The 20,759-nt window shown below is 40.3% G+C and overlaps 1 pseudogene; it reads right to left on the bottom strand.

Moving 5' to 3' along the window:
* Window positions 1–12,187: 12,187 nt before the first annotated feature.
* On the bottom strand, window positions 12,188–18,564 carry LOC142550093 (uncharacterized; annotated as a pseudogene).
* Between the last annotated feature and the right edge of the window lie 2,195 nt (window positions 18,565–20,759).

Below are 20,759 nucleotides of genomic sequence, written 5' to 3'. Positions count from 1 at the left end.
GGGATGATAGAAGTAGTATCCAACCGAATTCTTTGGATATCCCACGAACAAACATAAAATGGATCGGCTATCCAATTTATCTCCCACTACCTGCTTCACATAAGCAGGGCACCCCCATATTCTAAGATAAGAATATTTGGGTGGCTTACCCATCCATATCTCATATGGTGTCTTTTCAACTGCCTTTGAATGGACATTGTTCAACAACAGTGCCGCTGTCTCAAGCGCATATCCCCAAAAGTATGGCGGCAACTCCGTGAACCCCATCATAGACCGAACCATGTCCATCAAAGTCCGGTTACGACGCTCCAAAACACAATTCAACTGTGGTATAGCGGGTGGAGTCCATTGCGAGAGAATCTCATTCTCCCTAAGATACTCTTGGAACTCGGCACTCAAGTACTCACCACCTTGATCCGATCAAAGTGTCTTGATGCTTCGTCCCAATTGCTTCTCTACTTCACTTCTGAATTCTTTGAACCTTTCAAAGGCTTCAGACTTGTATTTCATCAAATACACATACCCATACCTCGAAAAGTCATCGGTAAAGGTGATGAAGTAGGCATGTCCATGCTTAGTGGTGATGCTAAGCGGACCGCACACATCGGTATGGATCAAATCCAATAACCCTTTGGCTCGCTCCACATGGCTCTTAAAGGGAATTTTTGTCATCTTTCCTTTTAAACAGGATTCACAAGTCGTGAGAGCATTAATATCAGACATATCAAACATGCCCACTCCTACTAGCTTGTTCATCCTTCTTAGGGAAATATGTCTTAATCGAGCATGCCATAATTGTGCCGAATTTAGAGTATCTTGTTTGCGCTTGTTTGTTTTTATAGCTTGGACATTGTTAAGTGGAATATCTTTCAATTTTAAGGTGTAGAGATCGTTTTCAAGTTCTCCAGTACCAATTAAAAATTCATTCTTGTAAATGTTGCAAACACCTTATCTAAATAAACAAGAAAATCCATCTTTATCTAACATAGAAATGGAAATAATGTTCTTCACCAAGTCTGGTACAAACAAAACATCTCTCAAAATCAACTTAAAATCATTGTTCAAATGCAAGTAAACATCTCCCACAGCCTTGGCAGCAACCTTTGCTCCGTTTCCAGAACTCTTCTGGGCCAGATATTCCCTGCAATTACGCCTCCAATGTCCAGGCTTCTTGCAGTGATGACAGATGTCAACAGTCTTGTCAGCCTTCACTGGTATGGCTGCCACAACGGGACCCGGAGTCTGCTTCTTCAAGGGCACGTTTTTCATGGGACATTGGAAAGAACGCTTCTTTCCCTTCCCAGGTGGACCGGTCTTCGTACCAGATGAAGAGCCCACAAAAAGAACCGGCTTCTCTTTCTTGATGTGGACTCAAAGGTCACAAGCATGTTCACCAACTCCTCAAGGGTCGGCTCCATATTGTTCATGTTGAAGTTCACCACAAAAGATCAAAGGAGCTAGGCAGCGATAACAGCAACACGTCGGTGGTCAACTCCTAAGGCAATATCAAATCCATGCCAACAAGCTTGTCCACGAGCCCAATCATCTTTAGGCCATGCTCATGGACCGAGTCCCCATCTCGCATGCGCAAAGTGATCAGCTCCTTGACGGTAGCATGCCTAAGAGGACGTGTTTGCTCTCCAAAGTGCTCCTTGAGGTGCAAATGAATGTCAGCAGCACTCTTTGTATCCTCAAAACGCCTTTGCAACTCATCATTCATAGAAGCCTGCATATAACACCTGGCCTTCAAGTCATGGTCACACCAATCCTTGTAGGTCTGCAATTCCTCAGGAGTGCAGCTAGTCGGAGCCTCAGCAGGGGGCGACTCAGTCAGTGTATATGCAATCTTTTCCGAGTTCAAGACGATTTTCAGATTTCTTAGCCAAGTGATGTAATTAGGTCCGGTTAATACGTGTTTTTAGAGTATGGCAGAAAGCGGATTGCGAATTGAAGACATTGTCAAATTTTGTACTGAAAAGTAAAGCAGATAAATGTTAATGACTATTTTGAAATATTTAATAAAATATAAAGTATGGACTTTTACTTTATAAATGTTTACTCCCACTGTTTTGACATCTTTCGCTACCCTCTAGTGAAAACGGGAAACTCCTTTCCTCAGTAGGTACGCAAGGTCCAATTAGCGAATTATGATCCCGAATAATATCAGCCAATCACAATTTCTAAAAGTTAGTTTCCAATTGCATCACCATGCAACCCTCTACGCAAACTTTTGTCTCACGTTTGATTAGGACCCAATAATATGACGTCGTTCATCTTTACGTGTCAAGCCTTACCCATCGATGTTGAAGCTTAATGGACGGTCACCGTGAGTTCCCCCAATAATATGAGCCGAAATTATGGGAGTTCCACGTAGTTCACATCACCATGTCAATGGATGTCACAGCTTTCCGGCACCCAGGGCCCCCCAATAATATGAGCCGAGCACCGAGTACGGGTAGCGTTCATCATGCACCCATTGTCGATGGAAGACATGGAAATTATAAACAAATTTATAATTCCTCTTTTCGGGCTTGATATTAATTTTGAATCTTATTCAAAATGAGGGTTTTTAATTTTGAAAGGTCTCATCATTAATTTTATTTAAAAGCTCGCCATGTTTGATCGTATGTTTGCCGGATTCACGCAACTTTGTTATTAATAATAGCGCACATACTCATTATTTATAACATATCATGCATATATTATAAAAAGTAAACAAAACAAAGGATGATCAATCGCCCCAAAACTAATGGCCCGTGTGAGCTAAGCACGGGCCTAGGTCCAATCCTAGGGAAATGCAAGGGATGCAAATGCAACTATTACATTAGTTTCCAATATTTACATGTCTCCGATCTTCATAATCATCATGAGCACCATCTTCCAATCTTGATCATCCACTATACTAATATTTACAAATAAATATCCATGACAAATAGGGATACATCTCATGGGGTGGGAACGGGCCATAAACCAAGCTCACTTTATAAATTGATAATTATTACAATCATTCAACACAAAATATCCTAGCATACACCTAGCAAATTGGGCTTGGGCTTTTGATCATCCTTCATGCATAATATCACATATCATACACCATCAATTAATTATCACAATAATTAATTGATCCAATATTATATATCTTGATCCAATCACTAACCACCACGATTATAAACTAAATTAACAAAGTATACAAACACCTTTGTCTACTTTCTAATTAATTTATTTATAACCGAATTTCTTGTAAATCACCATTTACTATAAATAATTAAAGTTCAACGTCAATTATTTATTTCATGTGAAAATACTTGCAACTTTTGTAAATTTAAACTTAAGGGCCCAAAAATTCATTTTTCACCCAAAAATATTTTGGCCCATTAAAATTTCACAAATGTGTTAGCCATCCAATGACCCAACAACTCAAGGCCCATGACACTTTGATAATCCAAAACACTTTTGGAAACCCTAGTCGTCATCGTCGTCGCCAGATTTCAGCAACAAAAAATTTTTTTTTATTAAAAATAGGGGCTATTTGGGCAGCCCGAGCTGCCCTAAATGGGCAGCAACATGCTACCCAAAATATCCCCTCACATGGCCTTGATTTTTGTTGCAAATTTTTATCTCATTCGGTTAGAAATTGATCTTAATGTAATATTATGTATATGCTACAAAAAACTAGTACCCTTAGCTCATGATACCACTTGATAGGGATCGATTTTAGGTGCCCGAATGCGCAACGAAATGTACAAAATTTTCGGTTTTTGCAAGAGAAAAATCGAGCACCTTAGTACTAGTATGTAACATATACAAAAACACAAACTATGACATTCATAGGGTGTTTAGAAATTTACCTATCAATCTCTCAAGATTGATGATGGCTCCAACTAAAGTGTAAACACTTTAGCTCTTCAAAGGATGAACTTCTACAAGCTTTCCTTGAGCACACCTTGCTCAAAATTAGGCCCACCACTTGCTAAGAAGATCCACACTTATTTTGCACTAGAAAAACAAAAAGATTTTTCAAAGAGAATTGATTTCTTTCCTCAACTCTTGAAGAAGAAAATTGAGAGAATTTTTTGGGAGAAAATCTCTCAAATTTTCGGCCAAGCACACTCAAAATGGGAGGAGGGAAGACTAGTCTTGGTTGTGGGAAAATGTGTTGTGTATTCCAAAGGCATGCCATGCCTTGGATGTTGCAAAAGTTGTCTCCCAACTTTTCACCTCTCATACATGCAAATCTATTTGGGCTTGTAACAATTACAAGATCCATTGACTTTTATTTTTAAATGTCTCAAACACATTTGAGCCCATTTAAAGTTTACTTGATTTTATTCAAGCCCACTAGTTTAATAATTTAATTATTTGGACTCTACTAGGCCCACTAGTGTTTAATTAATTTAACACTTGAATTAATTTAATTTAGTCCATAATAATGTTTATGAAAATCACAATTTTCAAATACATTATTTATTTGGCCAACTTTTTAATTTAGGAACACATTCATAAATTAAAAGTTACATTTCTCTCATAGAAGTCATACTTCTATTTTCCTTACGCTTATAAACTAATTTATAAGCCGTTCAACACATTAAACTATTTTACTTCTCAACGGGATCTAGAAAGCTGGTACTTGTGTGGCCCTCAATTGTTCATTGATACAACTAGCCGTGGGTTCACATCTCCATGTGATTCGGACTAAACATGTCCTTATATGAGCATATCCCAATTGCTCCATTCTTATTTATCAACTCCGGTATCTTGACCTATCCGTCACTGACTGTGGCACTATCGCCAATTCACTATCTAGTGACAATGTGCAATGTGCCAGTGACGATTCCATCACTATCGGCACTTATGTCGCAAGATCACTCGTCTAATACATGCTTTCTATAAATCAATAGAACTAGCATATCAATTCAAATCAATGCACACAATAACAATAAGTATGTGATTTAGGGAAACTCGAGTATATCACATTGACTTATTACCTTTCTTTTATTGCAGTTCTGATGTCGTTCCTGTCTGGAATTCAAAGTCTGTCAACCCTCAATCTGGCAATGACAATATCAATAGTATCATATCAATCTACTGCTCAAATCAATACCAATCTGATTAAATCTGGATTTAACTCAAAATAAACGACATAACCGTATATTCCCGATATCCCGGTCAATACAATCTCAACAGATATTAATTACAATCAATAAATGATATCCAATACAATCTGTGATCAATTCATAATTCAAATATGTTCAATATCACTCGATATATTCTGAAAAATCATAACAATTCCATAATCAATTTGTTTCTCAATCTGACTGCAATTCTACGATGTCTAACATATCAAGAACATCATATATGAATCATATTCAATTATGGTAATATCATAATTCCAAATCTTATCAAGAACATTATATATGAATCATATTCAAGAACATCATATATGAATCATATTCAATTCCGGTTGTGGCGCCATGCGCGCGGCCGCGCCGGAAGTGGCGCGATGGCGCGCCACTTCTACACGGAAGGTCGTGCGGTAGCGCGTGATCTCGCGCCATGGCGCGCACAATTCTGCCTTGGTCCATCCCGGAGCGCGCGGTAGCGCGTGTTTACGCGCAGGGGCACGCGCATGGGCATGCGGCTACGCCCATTCATGCGCCGGGGCGCGCACCACTTCGGGTGCGGCTGCGCACGCGGTTCTTGCAAATGCGCGCGTGGCTGCGCGTCTTCTTGCGCGGGTGCGCGCATGCTGCTGTCCTCAAAGTCAATTTGCACTTGAATTACATTCCAAACATTTCCATCATTGTGTCCATGTTCCCCAAGAGTTGTCTTGGGCAAAATATATATGAATTCACAATCCTCCTCTCATGAGCTAGCTTTTGAGGTGGAGTTAGGTGGATTCATATCATATGGTATCAGAGCCATACTCTTGACTGGTCGTGTGGGTGCATGTTCCTGGAAGTGCCCTGGAGTGCGGGTTAACGAAGGATTTGGCACGAGGACGTACAGTCTAAAGGGGTCGGGAATGCCTAGAAGTGCCCTGGAGTGCGGGTTAACGAAGGAGTTGGCACGAGGACGTGCAATCTAAAGGGGTCGGGAATGATGTGTCCCACATCGGTTAGCAAGAGTTGTCTTGGGCAAAATATATATGAATTCACAATCCTCCTCTCATGAGCTAGCTTTTGAGGTGGAGTTAGGTGGATTCATATCAACAGCTCTCAGCATATCTTCCAATGTCTGAATCGTCCGCTCTGACTGTCCGTTAGTCTGTGGATGATATGCGGTACTTAGATGTAACTTCGTACCTAGAGCCTGCTGCAAACTCTGCCAGAAGTGCGAAGTAAACTGAGGATCACGGTCTGAAACAATCGACTTCGGCACTCCGTGCAATCTGACCACCTCTCTGACATATATCTCTGCCATTTGGTCATGTCGGTACGTCATATTGTACGGAATAAAACATGCTGATTTGGTCAATCTGTCAATCACGACCCAAATCGCATCACAACCTCGGGAGGATCTCGGTAACTTCGTCACAAAATTCATGGAAATGTGATCCCATTTCCATTCAGGAATAGATAAGCTCTGTAACAGTCCTCCTGGTTTCTTTCTCTCGGCTTTCACCTGTTGGAAATTCAGACATTTTGATACAAACTCAGCAATATCAGCTTTCATCTGTTTCAACCAAAACTATCTTTTCAAATCATTGTACATCTTTCTGCCACAAGGATGAATATTGAATCGACTGCTATGCGCTTAAGACAATATCTGTTGTTTCAAATCGAAAAATTCGGCACAAAAAGACGATTATTCACATACAGTACACTATCACGTACCTGATACTCAGATCGATGCCCTGCTCTGACCATCGAAACAGAATTCTGAACATTCTGATCAACTTTCTGAGCCGCTTTAATTCTCAAAATCAGCTCTGGTTCAACTTGAACAACATATAATCTCATCGGTTTGTAATCGGTCTCAAATACCAATCCAGACAAACAGCAGTCTTCAATCATATTCGAAACACCTATCGTCGATAAGGATAAGTAACATACCTTTCGACTCAATGCATCAGCTGCTGCATTAGACTTCCCCAGATAGTACTTGATTTCACAATCAAAGTCTTTAAGCAAATCAAGCCATCTTCGTTGTCTCATATTCAATTCTGACTGTGAAAACAGATATTTCAAGCTTTTGTGATCAGAATAAATTTCAAACTTCTCACCGTAAAGATAATGTCACCATATCTTCAAAGCAAATACGATGGCTGCCAATTCAAGATCATGAATTGGGTAGCGAGTCTCGTGTGGCTTCAGCTGTCTCGAGGCATAAGCAATAACATGCCCTCGCTGCATCAGAACACAGCCCAATCCTCGGTGAGATGCATCACAATAAACCACAAAATCACCAATACCTGATGGAATAATCAATATTGGTGCACTGGTCAGTATTTTCTTCAATTCAAGAAAACTGGACTCACAGTCTTCAGACCATACAAACGGAGCATTCTTCTGAGTCAACTGAGTAATAGGCTTGGCAATACTCAAGAAATCTTTAATAAATCGACAATAATATCCTGCCAAACCCATAAAACTACGAATCTTGGGTACTGAAGTCGGTCTTGGCCAAGAAATCACTGCCTCAACTTTATTGGGATCAACTGATATACCGTCTTTGGATATAATATGCCCCAGAAATACAACTTGTCTCAACCAAAACTCGCATTTTGACAGTTTAGAATACAATTTCTCAGCCCTCAGAATTTTCAACACAGTTCTTAAATGCTCAGCATGTTCAATCATATTATTTGAATAAATCAAAATGTCATCAATGAATATAATAACAAAATCATCAAGATACCTCTGAAAGACAAGGTTCATCAACCCCATAAATACAGCCGGTGCATTCATTAAACCAAATGGCATGACAATAAATTCATAGTGTCCATACCTGGTTCTGAATGCAGTCTTCGAGATATCAGAATCTCTGACTCTCAGCTGATGGTATCCAGATCTCAGATCGATCTTAGAATATACAGATGAACCCTGCAACTGATCAAACAAATCATCAATGCGAGGCAAGGGATATTTATTCTTTACCGTTGCTTTGTTTAGTTGCCGGTAATCGATGCAGAGTCTCATTGAACCATCTTTCTTTCTCACAAACAGTACTGGAGCACCCCAAGGAGACACACTCGGTCTGATATACCCATTGGCCAATAAATCCTCCAACTGTTTTTTCAATTCTTTCAACTCAATCGGTGCCATTCTGTACGGAGCCCTCGAAAACGGAACTGTACCTGGAATAAACTCTATACTGAAGTCTATGTCTCGAATCGGAGGCAATCCAGGAATCTCATCTGGAAAGACAACTCACACACCACTGGCAAGTCCGCCAATGATGGACTCGATTTCAGTAGATCAACTGAATAAACAAGGAATCCATCCGCTCCTTTCTGCAATAATCGAGTCATATTTATAGCATATATAAAAGAAATTCTGGATCGAGAACCCTTACCATAAAATTTCCACTCCTCAGCCATTTCAGGTCTGAATCTTACAATCTTGTGGAAACAATCGACAATAGCTCTGTACTTGGTCAACATATCGATACCGATAATACAGTCAAAATAAGACAACCCAAGCACAATACATTCTAACTCGATCTCATGCCCATCATACTATAGCATACAATGTTTAACAGATTTCACTGATATCAAACCTTTCCCCAACGGAGAAGAGACAGACAATACCGCAGATAATGACTCAACAGTAAATGAATGCATCAAGGCAAATCGCTCAGATATAAATGTATGCGATGCACCAGTATCTATCAATACATATGCAGGATAACAAGAAATAAAACAGTTACCTGCAACAACATCGTCAGGTGCGTCCTGAGCCTGCTCCTCTGTCAAAGCAAATACTCAGGCCTGTTGTCTAGGAGGCTGGCTCACTGTCTGGCTACCTCCTGGCCTTTGCTGTGACTGAGATGGTGATGGCTGGAATGAATGCACAGCGGTTGATCGTCTATCAGTCTGTGCCGCTGATCCAGATGATTCGGCACCCTGTGATCTCTGAGCATCTCTCTGGGGAAAAACTCGAGCAAAATGTCCCTGCTGCCTACAGATACGGCAATTTCCAAACACTAATCGGCACTGCTCTATGGAATGCTTCCCTCCACAAGTGCTGCAATAAGGTCCTGTATAACTCTGGCCCTGTCTGGTCTGTCTCAAGCCACTCGAACTGGATGAACTGCTTCCAGATCTTTTGAACTACTTCCCTTTGGCTTTCAGGAAATCTTTCGTTCCAGCACTGCTGCTGCCACTCTGAAACCGGGGAGGTGGTTGCTGTGGTCTCGGTGCTGGAGGTACAAACGAAGCTCCTCTCTGTCTCATCAGATCGGATTCGGCTCCCTTAGCTCTGTTCAAAGCATCAGTAAAATTATTCGATCTCCCGGTATTCACCAAGGTAAAAATTTCCGGATTCAGGCCATTAATGAACTGATCAGCAATGGCTTCGTCATTCTCGGCCACATGTGAAGCAAATCGTAGCAGTATAGAGAACTTGGCCACATATTCCTCGATGTTTAGCTGACCCTGTCTCAAGTTTGGAAATTCTGCTCCTTTGTCCTTCCTATACGACACTGGAAAGAACCTCTGATAGAATTCAGTTCTAAAGACATTTCAGGTAATAGTCGTACCTCGATGCTCCAAGGCTCGCTTTGTTGTAATCCACCAGTACTTTGCAACATCATGCAACTGGTGCCCTATTAGTTTCACTCTCCACTCATCAGTGTAATCCAAGGACTCAAACAGCATCTCAATCTCGTCTAACCAACTCTCGCAATCAACTGAAGTCTTAGTACCCTTCAGAGTCGGTGGATGGAATGACTGAAATCTCTTCAACAATGTCTCCATCGGTGTTGCTGTTACATCCATTGGAGGATTCGAAGTGCTACCCTGTTCCGGTACTCTTCGAGGAGGCATATCTGATTATCAAAAGGGTTAGCAACCCAATACAACAAATCTGTTTCAGTCCTCCTCCGATCATCTTACTGCTGATCAAGAATCGGTTCTGATTCATTCTCAATAACACATGTTTCCAAATCAAGTAAGATAAACAGATAAACATGCATTATAAAGCAGTAGAACATAATAGATTTCTATCATGTAAAAGCAAGGAAGAAAACTCAATCTACCCCGCTCACTAGCTCATATCTCAATCTAAAGGATCTATCTCTTTGATACCACCTGTTGTGGCGACCCGGACGCTAATCATATTCTTAATCATCATTGGGACAATTCAATTCATTAAAATAAACAGGGTCTAAATTTTTTCCTTTTTCAAATGCAGTATTAAACGCGGAACATAATGGAATAAACTCTAATATACATATCAGTATAAAGGTACAAGTCATGTACGACAAGCATCAAACTCAAACTAAGGATCAACAACTAAATGTCAAGTGCTGAATCCTATCTACAGCAACGTCAAAGTCCGTAGTCTCCAATCTAATCACGATCACTCATCATCTCCTCGACCCTGATCCTGTCCCACCTGTTGCCATGCACACATACACACATGACAACAGCCGGATAACTCAGGTGAGAATAAAATCCCAGTATAAACCAATGAAACATGCAATCATATAATCAATATAAAGCATGAAGCATCACAGACTGTGGCACTATCGTCAATTCACTATCTTGTGACAATGTGCAATATGCCAGTGACGATTCCATCACTATCGGCACTTTTGTCGCAAGATCACTCGTCTAATACAAGCTTTTTGTAAATCAATATAACAAGCATATCATATCAAATCAATGCACACAATAACAATAAGTATGTGATTTAGGGAAACTCAAGTATCTCACACTCGAGTCGTTCTTCTGGTACCACATTGACTTATACCTTTCTTTTATTGCAGTTCTGATGTCATTCCTGTCTGGAATTCAAAGTCTGTCAACCCTCAATCTGGCAATGACAATATCAATAGTATCATATCAATCTACTGCTCAAATCAATGCCAATCTGATTAAATCTGGATTTAACAGCAAAATCAACGACATAACCGTATAATCCCGATATCCCGGTCACAACAATCTCAATAGATATTAATTACAATCCATAACTGATATCCAATACAATCTGTGATCAATTCATAATTCAAATCTGTTCAATATCACTCGATATATTCTGAAAAATCATAACAATTCCAAAATCAATCTGTTTCTCAATCTGACTGCGATTCTACGATGTCTAACATATCAAGAACATCATATATGAATCATATTCAATTCTTGTAATATCATAATTCCAAATCTTATCAGAACGTAACAAAACTTACGTCCAATTGTAGCCTGTGTTGATAGGAGCACAGTACTGAAGTCGGATTCAAAATCTAACGGACGGATCGAAATATAAAGGCGTAGGGATTTTTCACTCTTTCTCAGAAAACTTTTCTCAATTCTTTCCCTTTCTGCGGATGAAGTGGAACGTTCTTCTTGATTACCGCCATCATCGGTGCTGCCAGTGTGCTAAAATCCTTAACAAACCTCCTATAGAAGCTTGCAAGTCCATGAAAACTTCGGACACTTAACTTGTCTTCATCCACTTGTATCCCCTGTGAGCTTACCACAAAACCAAAAAAGACAAGTTTGCTTGTATAAAAATCACATTTCTTTAAGTTAGTGATGTGAATCTTTGTACGAACGAATAGCAAACACGATTAAAGAAGAATTGCGCCCTCAAATTCAATATCGAACGAAGAATTCGTGTTGTCCCGATATTTTGAATCAAGTATGGGTTTGTGATATTTACCTCTAAATTATAAAACTTAGCAACAAATAATCACGAATAAAAGAATTGAATTATTAGACAAACCTTCAAAGAACTAGTCCTTGACAATCCGTATGAAATAAACCGACAAACGCCACAAAGTATGAACTTTGATAAGTTTAATTTTTGATGAACACGAAGCGAAGCTTTGAAATAGTTTAAGAGAAAATATCAAAAAGTTTGATAAACTATCAATAATAATGTGTATTGTGTGTTAATTTTCGTCCATATATGTTTACATATCAGAAAGATATCAAAATCAAGTTATCAAGATAATTAAAACTCTAAATAAGGAAAGAAGTATTTTTTCTCGGCTACGGCCGCTGGGGCGGTGAAGTTTGGCCGCCCTAGCGCGAGGCTTTCTGGACAGGCACGTTGGGGCGGTGAAGTTTGGCCGCCCTAGCGCGAGACATTCTGGAAATCTTCGCTACGGGCAGAATGTTTGGTGCTGGGGCGGTGAAGTTTGGCCGCCCTAGCGCGGAAGCTTCTGGTCCAAAGTCATTTTCTTCATATTTTAGCACTTGAACTGCATTCAACTGACTCCCGCACTTGCTCCCGTGAATCACGAACCCTTCAACACTTTGCACCTCGCTTGTAAGTCCTTCTTCCTTGCTCATAAGCCCCTGCAATGCTTCCTTGAACCTCTTCAGTCGTCCCCTCTTGATTGGTCCCTCCGGCAACTCTAATGGGTTCCACGCTTTTCTTGGGGTTTGACCATCCATGTTCGCATCATCCTCCCCTTCTTGAAAAGGATTTGTCCTCAAATCTTGTTCATCACATATCTCAAACAACGACAAATCACTAACATTAAAAGTAGAGCTCACATTATACTCACCTGGTAGATCGAGTTTGTAGGCGTTGTCATTGATCCTTTCAAGTACTTGGAATGGTCCATCACCCCTAGTTAATAGCTTTGAACGTCTCTTCTCGGGGAACCTTTCCTTCCTCAAGTGTAGCCACACCAAATCTCCCCTCTCAAATACCACCTTCTTCTTCCCCTTGTTAGCTTGCTTGGCATATTGCTCATTCTTCTTCTCAATTTTGGCCTTGGCCTTTTCATGTAAACTCCTAACAGATTCGGCTTTCTTCTTGCCATCCATGTTTAACCTTTCACTCACAGGTAAAGACATCAAATCCAACGGAGTCAAAGGATAAAAACCATACACAATTTCAAACGGCGAATAATTGGTAGTAGAATGCACGCAACGATTATAAGCAAACTCAACAAATGGCAAACAATCTTCCCAATTCTTTAAGTTCTTTTTAAGTATTGCACGAGTGTTCCTAAAGTTCTATCAACAACCTCAGTTTGTCCATCCATTTGAGGATGACAGGTAGTAGAAAACAACAATTTTGTGCCAAGCTTAGCCCACATTGTTTTCCAAAAGTAACTCAAAAACTTAACATCACGGTCAGAAGCAATAGTCCTAAGCATGCCATGCAACCTAACGACATCTCTAAAGAATAAGTCCGCAATGTTAGAAGCATCATCAGTTTTATGACAAGCTATAAAATGTGCCATTTTAGAAAATCTATCCACAACAATAAATATAGAGTCCCTCCCCTTCTTTGTCCTAGGCAACCCCAAAACAAAGTCCATAGAAATATCAACCCAAGGTTCACTAGGGACGGGAAGAGGTGTATACAATCCATGTGGTTGTGTCCTAGACTTAGCTTGTCTACAAGTTATGCACTTATCACACACACGCTCAACATCATGTTTCATATGTGGCCAATAAAAATGTTAATGCAAAACACTCAAGGTTTTTGCCACACCAAAGTGCCCCATCAACCCCCCCCCCCCCCCCCTCCCCATGTGCCTCCCTAACAAGTAATTCACGAATGGATGATTTAGGGATGCACAACCTATCTTCTCTAAACGAGAAACCGTAATAAAATAGAATTTCTCATGTGGACCATGCATACAAGTTTCAAACACACTCTTAAAATCCTCATCTAGCACATACAACTCTTTTACTTGCTCAAACCCCAAAATCTTGGATTCCAAGGTAGAGATTAGCACGTACCTCCGTGATAGTGCGTCGGCCACTACATTCTCCTTACCTTGTTTGTACTTGATTATGTAGGGGAATGTCTCTATGAATGCCACCCACTTGGGATGCCGCTTCTTCAGCTTTTGTTGTCCCTTAAGGTGCTTTAGAGACTCGTGATCCTTATGAATCACAAACTCCTTAGGCTTCAAGTAGTGCTGCCACGTCTCTAGGGTCCTCACAAGTGTGTAGAACTCCTTATCATACGTGGGATAGTTCAGGGCGGCTCCATTGAGTTTCTCGCTAAAGTACGCCACCGGTCGGCCTCCTTGCATCAAGACTCCACCAATACCTACACCTGAAGCATCACATTCAATTTCAAAGGTATTAGCAAAATCAGGTAAAACAAGTAAAGGAGCATTAATCAATTTTTGCTTAATAAGATTAAAAGACTTCTCTTGCTCCTCGCCCCAATGGAATGGAACGTTCTTACTGATTACCGCCGTCATCGGTGCTGCCAATGTGCTAAAATCCTTTACAAACCTCCTATAGAAGCTTGCAAGTCCATGAAAACTTTGGACTTGACCAACAGTGGTAGGCGATGGCCAATCTCGAATAGCACTTGTCTTGTCTTCATCCACTTGTATCCCCTGTGAGCTTACCACAAAACCAAGAAAGACAAGTTTGCTTGTACAAAAATCACAATTCTTTAAGTTAGCATATAGATTTTCAGCCCTTAGTGTGATTAGCACAAGTTTCAAGTTACCAACATGCTCATCCAAGTCTTTGCTATATACTAGGATATCATCAAAGTAAACAACAACAAATTTTCCTATGTATGCACGCAAGACAGGGTTCATTAACCTCATAAAGGTGCTAGGAGCGTTAGTTAAGCCAAAAGGCATGACCATCCACTCATATAACCCATATTTGGTTTTAAATGCAGTTTTCCACTCATCACCTTCCCTCATCCTAATTTGGTGATAACCACTCTTCAAATCTATTTTGCTAAAGATACAAGTACCATGCAATTCATCTAACATATCATCTAGTCTAGGTATGGGATGCCTATACTTAATGGTTATGTTATTGATTGCCCTACAATCTACGCACATACGCCATGAGCCATCTTTCTTAGGAACTAGTAAAACAGGTACAGCAAAAGGTGACATGGACTCACGCACAAAACCTCTATCTAACAACTGACTTACCTACCGTTGAAGTTCCTTACTCTCCTCCGGATTGCTCCTATAGGCTGGGCGATTTGGCAATGCACTCCCCGGCACGAAATCGATTTGGTGCTCGATTCCCCTCAATGGTGGTAAGCCTTGAGGTAACTCCTCCGGGAACACATCTTCAAATTCCTGCAAAATTGAAACAACAATGCTCGGAAGGGACCCGGCTATATCACTTGTGTTAAGGAGAATCTCCTTGTAAAGAATCAACACAAGTGGTTCATGTGTCTGCATTAAAAGTTTCAACTCACCTTTTTGGGCCATATATGTTTTTTTTTTGCCTCTTTCCCCTCATTTTCTTTTCTCTCAATTTCTTTTCTCTCTTTTTTGTTTTGTATGGCTATCTCACTCTTTTTATCTCTCTTTTTTTCAGCCATCTCATTTTTGTTTTCAAAGGCCATCTCACTTTTTTGTTCACTCCTTTTTTCGGCCTCATCTCTCTTTTTTTTTAAATTGGTCCTCCAACACTTGCTTTGGGGACAATGGAAGTAATACAATGGATTTCTTTTTCAATACAAATTAGTACTTATTCTTGAACCCATCATGTGTCACCCGCCTATCATATTGCCACGGCCTACCCAACAAGATATAAAAAGCATGCATGGGCACCACATAGCACAAAGACCTCATCCACATACTTCCCAATAGAAAAAGACACCAACACTTGTTTGTTCACCTTCACCTCCGCACAATCATTCAATTGAAGCCTATACGGTTGAGGATGATTTAATGTAGGTAAACCCAATTTTTCCACCATCTCACTACTAGCCACATTGGTACAACTCCCGCCATCTATGATTAGATTACAAACCTTTTGATTTACAAAACACCTAGTGTGGAATAAGTTCTCCCTTTAGTTAGTATCCTCCTCCTTGACTTGGGCACTCATGATCCGCCTAGTCACTAGTGCTTAACCTACAACCGCCTCATATCCCTCATCAGGATCCTCTAATGCAGGCATCTCATCATAATCATCACCCTCACTATGTGATTCATACTCACCAGAGTCATTTAAAATCATCACCCTTTTATTAGGACATTCACTAGCAATATGACCCAAGCCTTGACACAAAAAACATCTAGTATCTCTAGCTCAAGTAAGAGGAGTTTCAGATTTACCTTGCACTCCTTGTTTAGGTGCCTCTTGTTTGGTCTCAACCTTGGGCTTGGTCACCACCTTATTCTCCTCATGTTTCACCACATTTGATCGCCAAGAAGATGATGAACCTCCAGCTTGATTAGTGCAGCCAACTCCTCGCCTCTTGAGTTGCTGCTCCACCTTTATGGCCATTTGCACCATCTCGTCTAGATCCAAGTAGTGCCTAAGCTCCACTTGATCCTGTATTTCCCTATTCAAACCACAAAGAAAATGAGCCATCGTCGCCTCACTATCCTTCTCAAAATTTGCTCTAATCATGACTACTTCCATCTCCTTATAGTAGTCCTCCACACTCTTCAACCCTTGCCTCAAAGTTTGTAGCCTCTTAAACATCTCTCTATAATAGTGATTGGGCACAAACCTCTTCCTCATGACCCTCTTCATCTCATCCCAAGTTTCAATGGGTCCCTCATTATACCTCCTTCTAGTGGTCACTAATTGATCCCACCAAATGAGAGCATAGTCTAGAAATTCCACCACCTCCAACCTAACCTTCTTTTGTTCGGAGTAGTGATGACATTCAAATACAAACTCTACCCTCTTTTCCCACTCTAAGTACGCCTCCGGGTCAGATTTCCCATGGAACGAATGAATTTTTATCTTAATACTACTCATGTTACCATCTTCCCTATTCCCATCATATCTACCCCGTACAGCTTCTCTTCTTCCTCTACCAAATCCTCTACCTCTTCCATTCCTACCCCAATTCTCATTTTGGCTCTCCTCTTCTCCTCCCAAATCATATTCCTCATCTTCTCCTCTCCCCAAATTTTTAGACTTAGATTTATCCCCACTAGTACTCACTTCAAGTTTTTCCAACCTCTCATCATCTTACTAAAATGACCGAATAATGCCCCAATTTGAACCTTAGACAACCCCGGGTTCGAACTATCTCCTACCTCTCTCTCCATTTAATTTCAAATTTGTACCTGCAAGAAAATGTTAGTAGAAAACAAAATATTCCTCACCCAAATGCTCACGATCACTCCAAAGAAAGTCGCTCGTCACTCCTCTCTAATTTTTTTTTGCTCACAACAAATACTCACTAGTCAGTCCAAAGAAAATACATTCACACTCAATTAATTTTCACTCAAATTTGATAGTATCTCGAAAGTGTGCTCAAGCTTTGTATTTGTATATCAAACAATCAAGTCCAACTTGTGAACAATTGTGATCGACTCACTTGGACTGCATAGACAAGAAATTTGAAGATCAATATTGTTTTTTTTTTTTGACTGTGTGAGACAATTGTATATGACTCACAAAAAGGAGTAGAACAAAATACAAAAAAAAAATATTGGTGAATTTTCGGATTTTTGGTACTTTTTTTTGCTGAGTACTTACTCGAAAATCCAAACAAAAATATCACCAAAATTTCGGAAACTGACGAAGAACGTTATAATAGAAAGACAGATCTGAAAAGAAACAAAAGAATAACAGATCTGATATAGAACGAGATAATAAGCGATAAAACTTACTTGAGTTCAATGAAGCTAAGCTCTGATACCAAATGAAGTGAATCTTTGTACGAACGAATAGCAAACACGATTAAAGAAGAATTGCGCCCTCAAAATCAATATCGAACGAAGAATTCGTGTTGTCCCGATCTTTTGAATCAAGTATGGGTTTGTGATATTCACCTTTAAATTATAAAACTTAGCAACAAATAATCATGAATAAAAGAATTGAATTATCAGACAAACCTTCAAAGAACTAGTCCTTGACAATCCGTATGAAATAAACCGACAAACGCCACAAAGTATGAACCTTGATAAGTTTAATTTTTTATGAACACAAAGCGAAGCTTTGAAAAAGTTTGAGAGAAAATCCCAATCAAGTTACAAGGATAAGTTTGAGAAAAAAGTTTGAGAGAAAAGTTTACATATCAGAAAGATATCAAAATCAAGTTACCAAGATAATTAAAACTCTATATAAGGAAAGAAGTATTTTTTCTCGGCAGCGGCGCGCTGGGGCAGTGAAGTTTGGCCGCCCGAGCGCAAGGATTTCTGGACAGGCGCGCTGGGGCGGTGAAGTTTGGCCGCCCTAGCGCGAGACGTTCTGGAAATCTTCGCTTCGGGCAGAATGTTTGGCGCTGGGGCGGTGAAGTTTGGCCGCCCTAGCGCGGAAGCTTCTGGTCCAAAGTCATTTTCTTCATATTTTAGCACTTGAACTGCATTCCACTGACTCGCGCACTTGCTCCCGTGAATCACGAACCCTTCAGCACTTTGCACCTTGCTTGTAAGTCCTTCTTCATTGCTCATAAGCCCCTGCAATGCTTCCTCGAACCTCTTCAGTCGTCTCCTCGTGATTGATCCCTTCGGCAACTCTAAGGGTCCCATGCTTTCCTTGGGGTTTGACCATCCGTGTTCGCATCAGTTAGCATATAGATTATCAGCCCTTAGTGTGATTAGTACAAGTTTCAAGTGACCAACATGCTCATCCAAGTCTTTGCTATATAGAAGGTTATCATCAAAGTAAACAACAACAAATTTTCCTATGTATGCACGCAAAACATGGTTCATTAACCTCATAAAGGTGCTAGGAATGTTAGTTAAGCCAAAAGGCATGACCATCCACTCATATAACCCATATTTGGTTTTAAATGCAGTTTTCCACTTATCACCTTCCCTCATCCTAATTTGGTGATAACCACTCTTCAAATCAATTTTTCTAAAGATACAAGCACCATGCAATTCTTCTAACATATCATCTAGCCTAGGTATGGGATGTCTATACCTGATGGTTATATTATTAATTGCCCTACAATCTACACACATACGTTATGAGCCATCTTTTTTAGGAACTAATAAAACAGGTACACCATAAGGTGGCATGGAATCACGCACAAAACCTCTATCTAACAACTCACTTACCTGTCATTGAAGCTCCTTAGTCTCCTCCGGATTGCTCCTATAAGCTGGACGATTCGGCAATGCACTCCTGGGTACAAAATCAATCTGGTGCTCAATCCCTCAATGGTGGTAGTCCTTGAGATAGCTCCTCCGGAAATATATCATCGAACTCCTGCAAAAGTTAAACAACAATGCTCAGTAGGGATCTGGCTATATCACTTGTGTTAAAGAGGAATTCTTTATAAAGTATCAACACGAGTTGTTCATGTCTGTGCATAAATTGTTTCAACTCACTTTTTTTGGCCTCTTTCCTCTCATTTTCTTTTCCCTCATTTTTTTTTCTCCTTTTTCTTTTGTATGGCTGTCTCACTCTTTTTATCACTCTTTTTTAATCCATCTCATTTTTATTTTCATAGGCCACCTCACTTTTTAGTTCACTCTTTTTTCTGCCTCATCTCTCTTCTTTTTTTTCAATTGGTCCTCCAACACTTGCTTTGGGGACAAGGGAAGGAATACAATAGATTCTTTCTTCAATACAAATGAATACTTATTTTTGAACCCATCATGTGTCACTCGCCTATCATATTGCCACGGCCTACCCAACAAGATATAATTAAAACTCTAAATAAGGAAAGAAGTATTTTTTCTCGGCTGCGGCGCGCTGGGGCGGTGAAGTGTGGCCGCCAGAGCGCGAGGCTTTCTTGACAGGCGTGCTGGGGCGGTGAAGTTTGGCCGCCCTAGAGCGAGACATTCTGGAAATCTTCGCTTCGGGCAGAATGTTTGGCGCTGGGGCGGTGAAGTTTGGCCGCCCTAGCGCAGAATCTTCTGGTCCAAAGTCATTTTCTTCATATTTTAGCACTTGAACCTCATTCCACTGACTCACGCACTTGCTCCTGTGAATCACGAACCCTTCAGCACTTTGCACCTCGCTTGTAAGTCCTTCTTCCTTGCTCATAAGCCCCTGCAATGCTTCCTCGAACCTCTTCAGTCATCCCCTCGTGATTGATCCCTCCGGCAACTCTAAAGGGTCTCATGCTTTCCTTGTGGTTTGACCATCCGTGTTCGCATCAGTTAGCATATAGATTATCAGCCCTTAGTGTGATTAGTACAAGTTTCAAGTGACCAACATGCTCATCAAAGTCTTTGCTATATACTAGGATATCATCAAAGTAAACAACAACAAATTTTCCTATGTATGCACGCAAGACATGGTTCATTAACCTCATAAAGGTGCTAGGAACGTTAGTTAAGCCAAAAGGCATGACCATCCACTCATATAACCCATATTTGGTTTTAAATGCAGTTTTTCACTGATCACCTACCCTCATCCTAATTTGGTGATAACCACTCTTCAAATCAATTTTGCTAAAGATACAAGCACCATGCAATTCTTCTAACATATCACCTAGCCTAGGTATGGGATGTCTATACTTGATGGTTATATTATTAATTGCCCTACAATCTACACACATACGCCATGAGCCATCTTTCTTAGGAACTAATAAAACAGGTACATCACAAGGTGACATGGACTCACGCACAAAACCTCTATCTAACAACTCACTTACCTGTCGTTGAAGCTCCTTAGTCTCCTCCGGATTGCTCCTATAAGCTGGACGATTCGACAATGCACTCCCGGGTACAAAATCAATTTGGTGCTCAATCCCCCTCAATGGTGGTAG

This window comes from Primulina tabacum, chromosome 6, assembly GCF_025594145.1.
Source record: "Primulina tabacum isolate GXHZ01 chromosome 6, ASM2559414v2, whole genome shotgun sequence".
NCBI lineage: Eukaryota > Viridiplantae > Streptophyta > Magnoliopsida > Lamiales > Gesneriaceae > Primulina > Primulina tabacum.
Note: the sequence above shows the minus strand (reverse complement) of the source record. Positions and strands in the feature narration are given on the sequence as shown.